General features: G+C 34.6%; 1 long non-coding RNA gene across 4 annotated transcripts in view; it reads right to left on the reverse strand.

Moving 5' to 3' along the window:
- Positions 1-8,392: 8,392 nt before the first annotated feature.
- Positions 8,393-14,832, reverse strand: part of LOC116419245 — a 38,686-nt gene continuing 32,246 nt past the window's right edge. For 2 of the 4 annotated variants that reach the window (XR_004229501.1, XR_004229500.1), the window contains one exon: positions 8,393-8,858. This is a non-coding gene — a long non-coding RNA (uncharacterized LOC116419245). Of the gene's footprint in view, positions 8,859-9,926; positions 10,308-14,832 lie in introns of those variants that run through there. The other 2 variants (XR_004229502.1, XR_004229499.1) reach the window with 2 other exon arrangements.

The raw sequence follows: 14,832 nt of genomic DNA on the forward strand, positions 1-14,832 counted from the left end.
CTTTGGGTCAAATTTGGTTATTATAATTTATTAGTATTCAGTTTCTCTTGTTCATTCCATTGACAATGTTGCAGTAATGGTGGATAGTTTTCCTGATTCATTCGCTTTGCACGAGTTCACATGTCTTTGCATATTTTCCTATATGCATATTATTTTTTATAGCCTAGTACATTCATGTATCACAATTTGTTTAACCATTCCCTAATCAATGGGCGTTTGCTTTGTTTCCAGTTATTCTACAAGGATATTGCTATGAATATTTTGGTACTTATAGGACCTCTCTTTTTGTCATTAATAGCAAGGGATCTACACAGAGAAAGGTATATCTAAGTAACAGAATAGGAACATTTTTAGTAATTTTCTTAGCATAATTTCTGTTTACTTGCCCCAATGGTTGGACATATTCACAGCTTCATATAATACATAATACAAGGGTATATTACATCTTAAAAGAAAATTTTTTATTCTTAACTTAAATACCAATAGAACATTTCTATACATACATACAAAAGAATCCCCCCCCCAAAAAAAGGCTTCTCTATGAAACCTTAATTGTCAATTTCATTTCTTGCTTTTTAAAAAGTCTATGAAATCAATGTTACTTTTAAAACTGTTCTGCTTATCTGAGCTTCTTTATGAACTTTCCATTGTGCATTTTAGAAAACTATTTCAATGGTCCTGCTTTTTTGGCATCATCATTGCTAGCTATTTTCCCCGCTCAATCTCCACCCCCCTCCAGCCTCGTTAAAAATAAATGAAGAAAAAAACTCCTGACTGATAAATGAGTCCGTACAATGGCTATGTCCAAAAATGAAGTAGCTAGGTAGCATAATAGTGCAGCTAGCTGGAACAATGGATTGGGAAGGATTAGAAGTCAGGAGGATCTAATTTCAAAAACTGCTTTAGATACTAGTTTTGTAACCCTGAACAAGTTACTTAACTCTGTCTCAGTTTCCTCATCTGTAAAATGAACTGGAGCAGGAAATGGCAAACCATTCCAGTAGAGTCAAGATAGAACTGAAATGATTGAACAATAAGAAAGGTAGAATTGTAGATAAGAATACTGGACTTGGAGTCAGGAAGACCTGATTTCAAATCCCCCTCAGATACTCAGAGGTCACTGTATGATCTTGGGCAAGTCACTTCATTTCTGTTTTTATCACTTTTTTCAACTGTAAAATGAAAATAACAATGGCATCTACCTCACAGGATTATTGTGAGGATCTAAAGAAATAACAATATGGAGTACTTTGCAAACTTTAAAATCCTATATAAATGTTAACTATTATTATTATAAATGTAAGTCTTTCTGCATCTTGTGCCCATTATCTCCCACTCAAGAGCTGGAAAAAATGCTTCATCATATGTCTTCTGCATACAAGACTGATCATTTCATTGAAACAAATTCTTAAGTGTTACAAAACTGTTTTTCTTTACAATGTTGCTATTATATACATTGTTCTCAGTTTGCTATGCATCTGTTCATATTATGCAGGATTTTCTAGAATCTCTTCTTTCATAATTTCTTTTGGTGTGATAATATTCCATTATCTTAATATACTATAATTTGTTCAGCCATCCCCCAAAATCTAAGAAGCAATTTAAGGGACTCCTTTTAATTCCAGTTCTTTTCTTCCCCCATCTCCATCTTTTGCTCTTGTCTTAACCATCAGGAAGTTTGTTTTTCTTGTATTTATTTCTTTCCTGGTATTATACTCCCCTAAATTTCTCGAAGCTTACTTTAGCTTAGCCTTAATCTAGCTTTACTTATTTAGCTAAGTAGGATGTGTTATCCTTGGTTATAAGTCTGTTCTTTTTGCCTTTTGGAAGATTGAATTACAAGATTTCTTTCATATATAGTAGATGCTACTAGGTTCTTGACTATGATTTCTTGGCACTTGAAATGCTTTAGAAAGAGCTATATATTTTCCTTATGACTTTCTTATAGAATTTCTTTCAGGAGGTGATCTCTAGATTCTTTTTATCTTCATGTTGTTCTCTGTGGATCTAGGAAATTTCCATTTATGATTTCTTGAAACATAATATCCATTTTTAAAAATTTATCATGGTTATCAATGATTCTTTAATTGTCTCTCTTTTACGAGTTTTCCAAGTGAGTTTTTTTCTTCTATTTTTTAATCATTTGGTTTTTGTACTAATATTTCTTGTTATCTAATTAAATCACTAATTTCCTTTTTACCTAATCTAGTTTTCAGGATAGTCTTAGGGAAAAGATAAGTTCAATTTTAGACACATTAAATTTAAGATATTTATGGAACAACCAGTTCAAGATGTCTAATAGACGACTGGAGATGTGAGACTGAAATTTAGGACTGGATAAAAAGAATTGAAAGTAGTCTTCATAGAAATGATAATTGAATTCATGAGAACTAGAGACCACTTAAAAGTGAAAAAAAGAAAACCCAAGTCCCTGAAATTCAAACACAAATAATGTGAAATAACATGAAATAATAATGATAAGGACATGAAAGATAATCCAATAAAAAAGACAGAGGAGTGGTCAGACAGGTAGGAAGAGAACCAAGATATAATAGTTCAGATATATATAAACACAGACAGACAGACACAGATACACACCAGAAAAGGGATATTACCTAGAAGAAGAGGGTAGTTAGTTAATAGTACAGTGTCAAATGCTGTATTAATATCAAATGCTACAAAGAGGTCAAGAAAAATGAAGACTGAGAAAAGGTTATTGTGTTTAACAGTTAAGAGATGTTTGCAACCTTAGAGAAGTTTTAATGGAGTAATGGGACTCCATGTGCCAGGAAAGACATGGTGGACATAACATTTTGCTGCATTAGATCAGTCCTCTTTGTTTTGGATAACTGGTGATAGAAAGCAATACCTTTATGATCCTTGGAGACTCTAACTTCTTTCCCCAAAGAGCATACAGCTATTAAGGGAATAGCAGAATTTGGAGCTCTACAATGGAGTACCAGATCAGATTGTAAATTTGCACTCAAGGTACCAGATTGTAAATGGTGTCACCTAAAACCTGCTCTTTGGTTCCCAAAACCCATTACCCTGGGGTTGTCGTTGGGTGTAGTACATTAGATTTTTAGGCAGAAATACCTCTCCTATTTCTGAGATTCAGTATGTGACCACAGGCAAGACACCCGATTTGTACCTCAGTTTGTAAAATGAAAAAGTTAGATTCAAGATCCTTTTCAGCTCTAAATTCCTGATCTTATTATTCTGTAAAACTGTAGTAAGTACCATAAGAAAAATAAAATCTATGCTTAAAGTGATCAAAGGAAAGTGTTATTCCAATTGTATATAAAATATAGATACCACATATCTTTCCATGTATGGAAAAATATGAATATGAACAATATCTTAATGGTGATGAATCACTTTCCATGACAGCCATACCAACCAGGAACCAGAGAGTTTCTAGAATTGTTAAGGTATTGTAGGAAAAGTATTTCTTGGTGTACAGTTTCCTTGAAAGAAATAATTTTCATCAAGATAATGTCTTTGAAACAATCTACTCAGGTAAGTATAAACTTTGTCCTGAAATCAAGAAATCTACAACTTATGTTGTGCTAAAAGCTATATTCTAAAATCCTGATTTAGGATTAAATTTGTCTTTCCTTATACCTATTGAAATGTTCTGGAGATTTAATTGACTGGAGCCACTAAGGCAATTGATGTTGTTTCCTAGTCTTCTGAAATTAAAAATAGCCAGGATACAAGGTTCAGAGCAATAGCAGCACAGAAAAAGTGTGTTTAGTTGAATTCTTTATGAATATCTTTCTAATTGTATAAATATATACGCATATATTGTATTTAACATATTTCTACCATGTTTAACATATATTGGATTACTTACCATCTAGGAGTGAGGGGAGGTAAAATTGAAATACAAGGTTAATGTTGCATAATTATCCATGCATATGTTTTGAAAATAAAAAGCTTTAATTTAAAAAAAGAAAAAAATAAGATAATAAACATCTAACAAAAACAAAGAAATAAATAAATGAATAATATCTTTCCCTTGTGCTTGTCATCCTATCTCTGGTGAAGTAGATAGAGCACTGGATTTGGAATCAAGAAGACTCATCTTCATAAGTTCAAATCTGGCTTCAAACACTTGACTAGGTGACCCTATGCAAGCCACTTAACCCTTTCTGCCTCAATTTCCTCCTCTGTAAAATGATCTGGAAAAGGAAATGGCAAAGCATTCTGGTAACTTTGCCAAGAAAAACTCAAAGGGGATCACAAAGACTTAGATACGACTGATCAACAAACCTCATTTTGTTAACTGATAAACAGACTAAAAGTGTCTCGTCTTATTCCATTATTAGATCTCAGCCACCAGAGCAGCCTGACCATCTCCGGACTGTTGACACACACCGAACCATCCCTGAAGAGATCCATAACTAGATCGTGACAGTTATATACTAATGAACACATGGCGATGCTGAGATGAGTAGCAGACTCAGTGGAATTAACATGTTTTCTTTTTCTTTCTTTTTTTTGCTGAGGCAGTTGGGGTTAAGTGACTTGCCCAGAGTCACACAGCTAGGACATATTAAGTGTCTGAGGCTGGATTTGAACTCAGGTCCTCCTAACTTCAGGGCTGGTGCTCTAGCCACTGTATGACCTAGTTGTCCAATATGTTTTAGTTCTACCAATGTATGTAATACTTCCAGGAATGATAAATGATACCACAGGGCTCTACCCCACACCTGCGCCTATTTGGGCAAGAGTAACAGTTCCCCACTTTAAGTGCTAAGTGGCTTTGTACCTCACTATTCTGTTCCTAATCAATAAGAAGCAGCAGGTTCAGGAAAAGGCCCCATTTTTTACCCATATGTACATATATATAGATAGATACACATATACACAAATATATTATTTAATTATTATAATGTATATATGAAATCTATATTATATATGTATATAATATATAGAAAATCTATCATATATTTTGCATATATATAAAATCTGTATTATATATGTATATGATACATATAATCTTTATTATATATGTATATATGTTTTATAGTATATGTATATGATATATAATCTATAGTATATATAAAATCTATATTATATGTATATGATATATATATAACCTACATTATATATGTATACATGTATATATGTATATATAAAATCTATAGGTGCATATGATATATATTCTATATTATATAGGTTTGTGATATATAATTTATTTTATAAATGTATATGATATATATTATATATGTATGTAATATAGTCGATATTCTATATGTATGATATATATAAAATCTATATAATATATATAAATATTACATGTGTGTATATGTGTGTGTCTTCTTACATTTTACTCCCTTTTCACATACTCTGAGATGCAGTGACACTTGGTTTCCTGCTCTTCTTGGCACAAAGACTTTCCATCTCACTCTCCCTTTTCACTGGTAGTTCTCCATGCTTGGAATACTCTCCCTTTTTATTTTCCCCCTCTTGACCTTCTTGAAAGCTCAGCTAAAATCTAGCCTGCTGCCAGAAACCTTCCTGGTTCCCCTTAATGCTAGAAAGCAATTTCTGAGTTTGTTCTTTTTAATTTTAAAAAATTTATTTATTTATTTTATTTTAAAATATTTATTTTTTTTATTATTATTAATTCATAAAGAATTATTTTTGGGGAGAAAAATCAGACCAAAAGGCAAAAAACATGAGAGAGATTAAAAAAAACAACAGGAAAAAGAAGTGAATATAGCATGTGTTGATTTACATGCAGGCTCCTTAGTTCTTTTTCTGAATGCAGATGGAATTTTCTGTCCAAAGTCTATTGGGATTACTTTGGATCATTGAACTATTGAGACTTTCATAACTGATCTGCCACACTCTTGCTGTTCCTGTATACAATATATTCTTGTTTCTGCTTGCTTCTTTCAGCATCAGTTTGTGTAAATCTTTGAAGGCCTTTCTAAAATCAGTTTATATATAACTTTTTATAGAACATTACGGAAGGGGACAAGTTATAAATGGCTTTGAAAGCCATGCAGAGGATTTTCTTTTTGATCCTGGAGATAACAAGGAGTCATTAGAGTTAATGAATAGGAAATAGGGAACTTTAAAAAGCTCACTTTTGGAATCTGAGTGAGTACATAGGTAGAGACATATCCAAATAGGTACTTCTGTGAGTTGTTTGCCTGTAGTCTCCCCATTAGAATACAAACTCCTTGAGTGCAAGAGTGTTTTTGTCTTGCTTTATATTGCCACCCTTTCACACAGAGCCTGGGACATAGTGTGTGGTTCAGACAGCATTTAATAAAAAAAGCTGAAGAGATCTCTAGAAGCAAAGCAAAGTTTATTATACGTAGAGAATCGGGTGTCCCATCAATCAAGCAGACAATCCAAGGGAGGAGGCACCGTAGGGGGCAGGGGCAACACTTTTTATCCCTAAAGCAAATGCCCCCTCCCACCACTGACCCTCATCCTTATTGGCTGAGGATCTTACATTCTAAACTTGGGAACTACCCAAGAATTTGAACTTGACCAATAAGTACATAGTTGCCCATATTTGACCTAAACAGAAAGACACTGATGTCATAGGAGGATAACAAGGGGACTTAAGTATGCCCTTAGGAAGATAGCAGGGAGGGGACTTAAGTATGCCCTTAGGAGGATAGCAAAAGAAGGGACTTAAGTATGCCCTTAGGAGGATAGCAGGTAGGGGACTTAAGTATGCCCTTAGGAGGATAGCAGGTAGGGGACTTAAGTATGCCCTTAGGAGGATAGCAAAAGAGGGGACTTAAGTATGCCCTTAGGAGGATAGCAGGTAGGGGACTTAAGTATGCCCTTGACTTAATGCTTAAAGTCCTTCAGACCTACTCAAACTCTGAAGTAGATGAAGCCTTACTCGATTTTTCACAACTGTCTTGAAAAGATCTCACCTCATCTCGTTTAATTGTAAGCCTTATATGCCAGACACTATCCTAGACACTGGAATTACAACCACAAAGAATGAAACATTCATTATCTTGAGCTTACTTTTCAACCAAGAAGACAGCATGTGTTTAAGTACCTTCAGAATAAATATAAGAAGAACAAATGCAAATAAAAAATACATGCTTTAGTTGCCTACCAGAAGTGACTGATCTGTTATCCTGAGACTGATGTTTCTAATCATGATGCTTTCCTTGTGAATTCAAGAACTTGGGGCCACGTTCTGCTTCCTCTGTGGGAAGTGATTCCCCACATCAATTTCTAGTAAGAGAAAATGATTTCTACCTCCAGGCAAATAGGCTACCATGAAAGTGCAACCCCTGACATAGAGCCTGTTGGTTTGGGAATGTGTATTGGTGAAAATGAATGATGGAATGGGAGATAAGAACTCCAGCCTTCACTGAGTCCCCTAAGGTTATAAAAGGCTCCTGCCACAGCTGGACTGGTCAGAAGATAAGGACCTTGGGTGAGTTTCAAAGAAATTGCAGGTCAAAGAGCTGAAATTTCTATTCTATAATGAAATAGCTATTCAACCACCTCACAGTTTAGATATCAATCGCCTTGTAGAATTATCAAGAATGATGGAGGACAATTTAGGGGGGAACAAAAAATCATTAAACTAATCCAGCAAGATTACTTCTAGGCCTATAACACAAAGAGATCAAAAAAAGAGGAAAAGGATCTATCTATATCTATATAGATACATAGATAGATATACATACATATATGAATGTATATACACATACATATATATATAATATTTATAGCCACTCTTATTTGTAGTAGTGAAATATTAGAAACTAAAAATGCCTACAAATTGAAGAAAAATTAAGGAAATTATAGTATATGGATATAAAAGAATGTTACTATGCCATAAGAAACAGACTTTTCCAAAGGACTGGGGAAAGATATCTAGGAAATGAAGCAAAGGGGAATAACTTATAATCATTATAACAAAAAATAACTTTGAAAGTCTTTAGAATGTTGATGACCAACCATGATTTCAGAAGATCAAAGGTGAAAGATGCTACCTACATCCTGCCATAGAGTTGATAGACTCAAAATGCAGGATAAGGTATATGTTTTAAGGATGTGGCCAATGTAGGAGTTGGTTTTGCTTTACTATACTTATAAGTTGTTTGTTTAACAAGAAAACATGCACCCTTACAAAAAAAAAAATAATAAAATGACTTTTTGAAAAAAGGAGTGATGGATTACTGTTTAATTTTTTTATGTGATTGTCAGTGTGCATTTATAAGTTTTTTGTGTTTGAGACTTTTTTGTGGTAGAGGGAAAAAACTATCTTATATCCAAATCTATCTTATATACCTTATATATCTTATATACACTTTTAAGGCAGAAGTAATATTTAACTAATACATATCTGTTTAGTTCCCTTTTAACAAATCTTAAAAAGACCATCTAGAATAGTAGCAAACATCTTTATCAAAGTAATCAGCAAACAGAAATTGGGTAAATTGATATTCAGATTAGCATAGATAAAAGAATACATAAGAACTAAGAGAGTCTCTAGTTTAGAGGGAGATAACAGTTCATACTGAGAGCTCTCTAGTTTAGAAAGGGAGAGAGTGATTTCATATTTCACTTGGAAGGAAACTTTCCATAGTCAGTTTGGAGGGTTGCAAGTGTTGGGAATCAAAGGACTTCTTGGGGGTCAGCTCTGTATATAAATGTGACTTTGAGGGCTACAGGTATGCATTGAAAGGTTCACCCATCTCAGGATTATTTGCAGTCTTCCAATCATCTCCAGAAAGTCCTTCTCCACTCAAGTTTTGCAAGATTGGATTCAGACTTCCTCTGCAGAGCATGAAGCTGTCCCTCACAAAAACCACTCAGGTGGTTTCAGGTCAGGGTGATGATTTGGATGAACTACTCTAGAAAAAAAAAAAAAGGAATAATGCCAGAAAATGATTAAACTGTCCATATCCTTTGAATTCATATTATATTACCAGGCATAAACTTTAATGAGTTCAAAAATGCTTCTTTTTGTGTTAGAGTTTGCCTTTTAGACTTATCTTAGAGTTATCTTCTTTGGAGAATTTAAGGAGCCAATAAAAAGATGCTAGAGTGTGCCCCTTTCAGACTTTGAGCAACCTATTTGCATAATAAAAAGGACAGAAATGTGTCTGGGAAGATAACAGAAACAATAATTTAGCTTTCTAAATTTACATTGCCTCTATACCTTTTTTCACTCACTTATTTACAAGACCTAGAGATTTAAAAACAGAAAAACCTTAAACCCTAGATTGTATTTGATTGCTATTAGTGAAATAACCATAATCTATTTCATAATATATTCTACTGAGGTAAAAATTTGGAAAGTTTTGTAATGCTGAAGAAACTGAGCAAGACAGAGATTAGAGACCAATTCAATAATTTATTAAATGGAGAGAAATACTGGGACCAATGGATCCATGTTGATCCCAGGGCTAGCTGAGACTATCATCTCAAAGAGTCTAGCCCCAATATCCCCGGGGCAGCAAGCTTTTTATGGAATAACAAGAATAATACATTACTGATATTCTAATGATATCTGAAATGGATAAACCTTTATCTTGTCAAACATTAAGGAGTGTCTATAAAACCTTTATCTCAAACATTCAGAAGGGACGGTTATAACCTAAGGCAGAATACCTGAAATAGGACAATTGGAGGAACTGGGTCACCCCATTAAAAGGGAACTTTGGCATAACAGTTTATTGAACAGTATTATCTTGAGGTTTCTGAATAAAGAGCCCAAATCCAATACCAGGAAAATTAGTCAAAGGAAAAGATTAAACCTAAGAGTATTAGTTTCTGGAATGATCCTATTCTTTATTTTTTTTAATTCAGTTTTATATTATTTTCAGTCCTAGAGTTTCTCTCTTCCCCCATTTCCTACTTCCCCCATGGCGAAAGTAAGAAATACAAAATTCATTACAAATATTAAGTCATGTGAAAAAAATTTCAGCATTAGATATATTCTGAAAGAAAAAACAAAAATGAGGGGAAAAAATATGCTACACTATGCACTCTGAGTCCATCAAGTTCTCTATCAGAAGATAGCATTTTTCAACATGAATTTTTTTGGAATTATTATGGGTCATATTTTGTTGATCAGAGTTATTTTTATGAAACTGCTGTTATTGAATATATTGTTCTGGTTCTGCTTGCCTCACTTTGCATCAATTCATTCAAATCTTCCCAAGTCTTTCTGAAACCATCCATTTTATCATTTCTTACTGCACAATGGTATTTCATCATCTTCATTGTTCTTTCAAAAATAGAATTCCTGAGACTGAGAATTTCCTGCTCTGCTGATGAGAAACTTCAAAGTATTCTTTCTGAGAAAGTAAAACAGAAGAGGTTTCTGTTCATCCTGGTTTAAGGATACCAATTTTCTGTAACAGGGCTAGTTAAAGGATAAAGCAGAATTTCAACTGAGTCCAAAATTCGAGTCAGTTTTCACAATGGCTAAGCATTGTCTGGCAATCTTCAGGAAAATAGAGTCCAGAGTCTGTGAGACCAAAGTCAAAGGGAGGAGCTCAGGTATGTCATCGGCCTTTTCATTGCCCTGAACCATCAGACTCATGGTTAGCCCTCTATCTGCGCTTCCCTAAAAGTCCAGACCATAAAGTGTATATGTATTTCTCTAAGTACTTTCCCCATGCATTTGTGGTTGATTTCTTGGTGGGTCCAAGGTTTATATTTCATTGCTACTTTAAAAAAACTAAACTAAATTAAAAAACAAAAAATTTTTCCACTTCATTAAATGTCTTTGCTTTGAACTTATGTTGATTGTGGAAAAGGCCCCTCTGGTTAGCCAGTCAGATTGCTGAAAAGGCTTTATGAAATAAGTGGATAGTTGGGAGACTTCATGTATCTCAAGGGCAAGACTGTCTCAAAGGGCTTCTATAGTGCAGATTCTTTATACATCAGTCAAAAGGCAAAAAGGAACGTCAGAATTTCTAAGAATCAGACTTCCTAAAGACAGAAACTGAAGCATTTTATGCTTGCTGAAGAGGAAAAGAACAGCTGTTGAAAAAAAACATAGTTCTTATGTTATCACCTCCCAAGTGTTAATAGCAGTATTTTTTAAAAATGCAAATTTACTTCTATCATGCCCCTTCTTTTATCCTATATAGGATACCAACTTCATTCTAAGAATACAGCCAACAAGCCAATATGATCCTCCTCAAAATCCTGCTGAATTTTCTTCCCTTCTTTGTGTCTTTGCTCATCTTTTTTTTTTTCCTTAATAGTATTTTACTTTTTTCCAATTACATGCAAAGATAGTTTTCAATCTTCATCTTTTTAAGATTTTGAACTCCAAATTTTTCTCTCCCCGCATCCCTCCCCCCCTCCCCAAGGTAGCATGCAATCTGATATAGATCATACATGTACAATCATGTTAAACATATTTCCACATTAATCATGTAAAAGAAGACTCTGAACAAAAAGGAAAAACCACAAGAAAAAAACAACAACAGAAAAATTAAAATAGTATTCTTTGATTTTCATTCAGACTCCATAGTTCTTCTCTGGATGTGATCAGCATTTTTCACTTTTTTTTCCCTCAAATTACATGTTAAAACAATTTTTTAATATCTTTGCCCATTGTAAGAGTGCAAAGAGCACCCAGCCTAGAGGTACAAAAATAAAATATCCTTAAGGATGATTTTTCCTATTCTGGAAAGGGGTAAGTCAATTGATATCAGATGTCTCAAATAAGGGAATCATCCCCAAGTACTATATAGTGAAGAATTGTAGGAGGTCAGAATTTGGGAAGTCTGATCATTATTTCAAAGTGAACCAAAGAGTTGACATACAGACATTATCCTGAGGCATTGTTACTCACACCTGTTTAGTCCTAAAGATTTCATTCTGTAGGTCTTTGCAGAGGCTGAGCCTAAGGGAGGGGAATTGGAAGATAAGAGTTTCATGATAGAACATATTGCAGAGAATGACTCTCACTGGGGTCCATACTGGTTAGAAACACAAGGAACACTGGGCAGAGAGGGAACAGGGTTCTTGTATCTCAGTCCATAAATATGATCCAGTTTAAGAGCAGGGGCAATCACTGCATTTTCAGTGGGAGCATTTACTCCTTAGAAATGGGCAGATTCAGGGATTGATTGATCATTTTATTGATTATCTTGATTTTGGGGACTTAAGAAAAAAAGACAGAAAATGGCAATCCTATATATGAAACTTAAAAAGTGCTTTTGACCTACATTTTTCCAGAGTTGTTAAACATTTACCAACACACTCCTGGACTGAGGATTACTTTGGGCTGGTCAGTTTATCTGCACCCTAGTCGATGAAGCTACAAATATTTCAAAGGTTAATCTCAGGCATGTTTGCCCGATAAAATGGAGAGTATGGGATTTCCAGAGATAGATTTCCTCCCTACTCAGTGAAGAGTCCATCTGCAGACTATATTCCACAACCTCCATGACCTGAGAGGCTCAAAAGAAAAAGAAAAAAAAAAAATGGGGGGAAAAAACTATAAAATAGGACACCATATGGTCAAATTTATTCAAATCCTTCTGAATTAATTTATTCAGAAACCCACTCTCTCTACAATAATGTGAAGTCTTTTTAAAGAAAGATCCTTAAGGTCTTTCCTAAATTTATATTACCCAAAATAGTGGAGTTATCTGATATGATATTGATCAAAGTTCAGACCAATGATCTCAGAAAAACATTTGCTCTGCTTTTCAGGCTCCCATAAGAAAACTTTTTTTTAAGGTATCCCACGAACTTCTTAGGCTAATGGGGCTACATGAAAAAGTTTGGGGTTTTTTTTTTGTTTTGTTTTGTTTTTGAGAAGTCCAGCTCATCCACATAAATATCAATGTATAGCTGGAAAGAATTTCAGAAAAAAAATGCAAAAGAAAGAGGCCCCAAAGGCCTCTAGAGGAAAGCCAGAGATAATACTGGTCAAGAGATGTTGGGAGCAGCAGGGGAAGGAGTTCCATCAGAGTGGCCAGCAAGAAATCTGGGAAATGGGCCAGAAGTTGACAGAGGTGAGAAGCAGAAAGGTCAGCAGTTTTTAAGGAAGCTCAAGCTTCAGAATGAAGTATATATTTTTCTTTTTCTTCTTTTTTTCCTTTTAGAATATAGCTAATGAAGAAATTGGTTTTGCACGACTGTTTGTAATGGGTTTTATTTTTCTTGCTTTCTGAATGTGTGAAGTAGGAAATGGAGGGGAGAGACTTTAGAAGTGAAAATAAAATTTTAAAAGTACCAAAGAACCATAGTCAGAGTCAAATAAGACTGTGAGCTGTGGGGATTTAAATTATTTTACCTACATTAAAAAAGACTGAAGCAGAGTTCTGAGCCAATGGCACTTTATTAAAGGATCCATGGTTTCCCCTAAGGAGATGGATCTCGGAGCTTTCTCATGATCTCAGATACTTTCAACTAGGGTCCTATTTTTATAGAATTAGATGTCCAGTCATTCAAGAACGGCTATACCAAATACAGAATAATTCTGTTGATTGATATATGATGTATAAGCCAAAATAAGCAGAATAATATATCAGCAGGCTCACAAATTGAGTGAAGTGAGGAATATTTCCACACAAGATGGACAGGCTTTTCCTTAGGCCGGGCAAGAGGAAATGATATAAGCTATCACAAGCAGTGGCCTGAGGTCATAAGCTTCATTGGACAAGGGATTGGTCTGGAGGTACAAAAATATTTGGGGGGACTTTCCATGTAGTTGTCACCTTCGCCATGTAGGACTTGGTCACCATGACAAGGCCTTTGCCATGTAGGACTTGGTCACCATGACAAGGCAAAACAAAGGTGGAAAGCCTTTAGTTAACTTCCTATAAGCAAGTGAACTTATATGCAGCTCACAGCTCTAGGGCCTTATATACAAAACTTTGATATCATTCTATCAAATTGATTTATACTATTTGGAATAGAGTAGGGATCCAAATGAATTATTTTTCACAGTGCTACAACTAGATAGATAAATGGTAGGAGAGATGGATTGATGGATGATATAAGAATAGATGGAGAGACAGAAAAAGTATTTATTAAATACTTTCTATGTGTTTCATATTGGGCTGAATACTTAGGTATACAAATACAATAAGACACTCCCTATGCTCAAGTAGTTTGTATTTATTTTATTTTATTTTATTTGCTGAGGCATTTGGGGTTAAGTGACTTGCCCAGGGTTACACAGCCAGAAAGTGTTAAGTGTCTGAGGCCATATTTGACCTCAGGTCCTCCTGACTTCAGGGCTGGTGCTCTATCTACTGCACCATCTAGCTGCTCCCAAGTAGCTTACATTTAAATGATGGAAGGCAGTACACCAAGAGAAAATAGAAAATGGGAATTGAGGGAAAGGGGCATTTATAAGACTAGGGGGAAGATACTGGTGAGAAGGAAAAGAAGTCTGGAGGTGAGTTAAGATGTGAATTAAATGAAGTATGACTTTGAGCTTCCTTAAGTAGAGACTCAGAAGAGAAAATCTTGGTCAGTCCTGGTCAAAATGTTGATATTCCAAAAGATAAAAGATGGGGCGGGGGGGTGGGGTGGGAGGGAAGTAAGTAGAAAAAATAGATTAATAAAGGAAGAAAAAAAAGAAAATCTATGTGTTATAATAAGGCTAGATGTAGGTAATGGATTGTTTGTCAAAGTTACATTTAATATCTAATGTTCACACCCATTAATACTTAGTATCCCCCCCAAGGCTTTGTTCTGGACCCTCTCTATCATCTCCTTTTTACTACTTTACACTGTAATTCCATCAGCTTCCATGGATTCAACTGTCTTTTCCATGCTGAAGTTTTTTATTCAGTCCTAACTTTTGTTGACTTTGAGTCTCACATCTCCAACAGCCTAAGCTGG

Source organism: Sarcophilus harrisii, chromosome 5 (assembly GCF_902635505.1).
Source record: "Sarcophilus harrisii chromosome 5, mSarHar1.11, whole genome shotgun sequence".
NCBI lineage: Eukaryota > Metazoa > Chordata > Mammalia > Dasyuromorphia > Dasyuridae > Sarcophilus > Sarcophilus harrisii.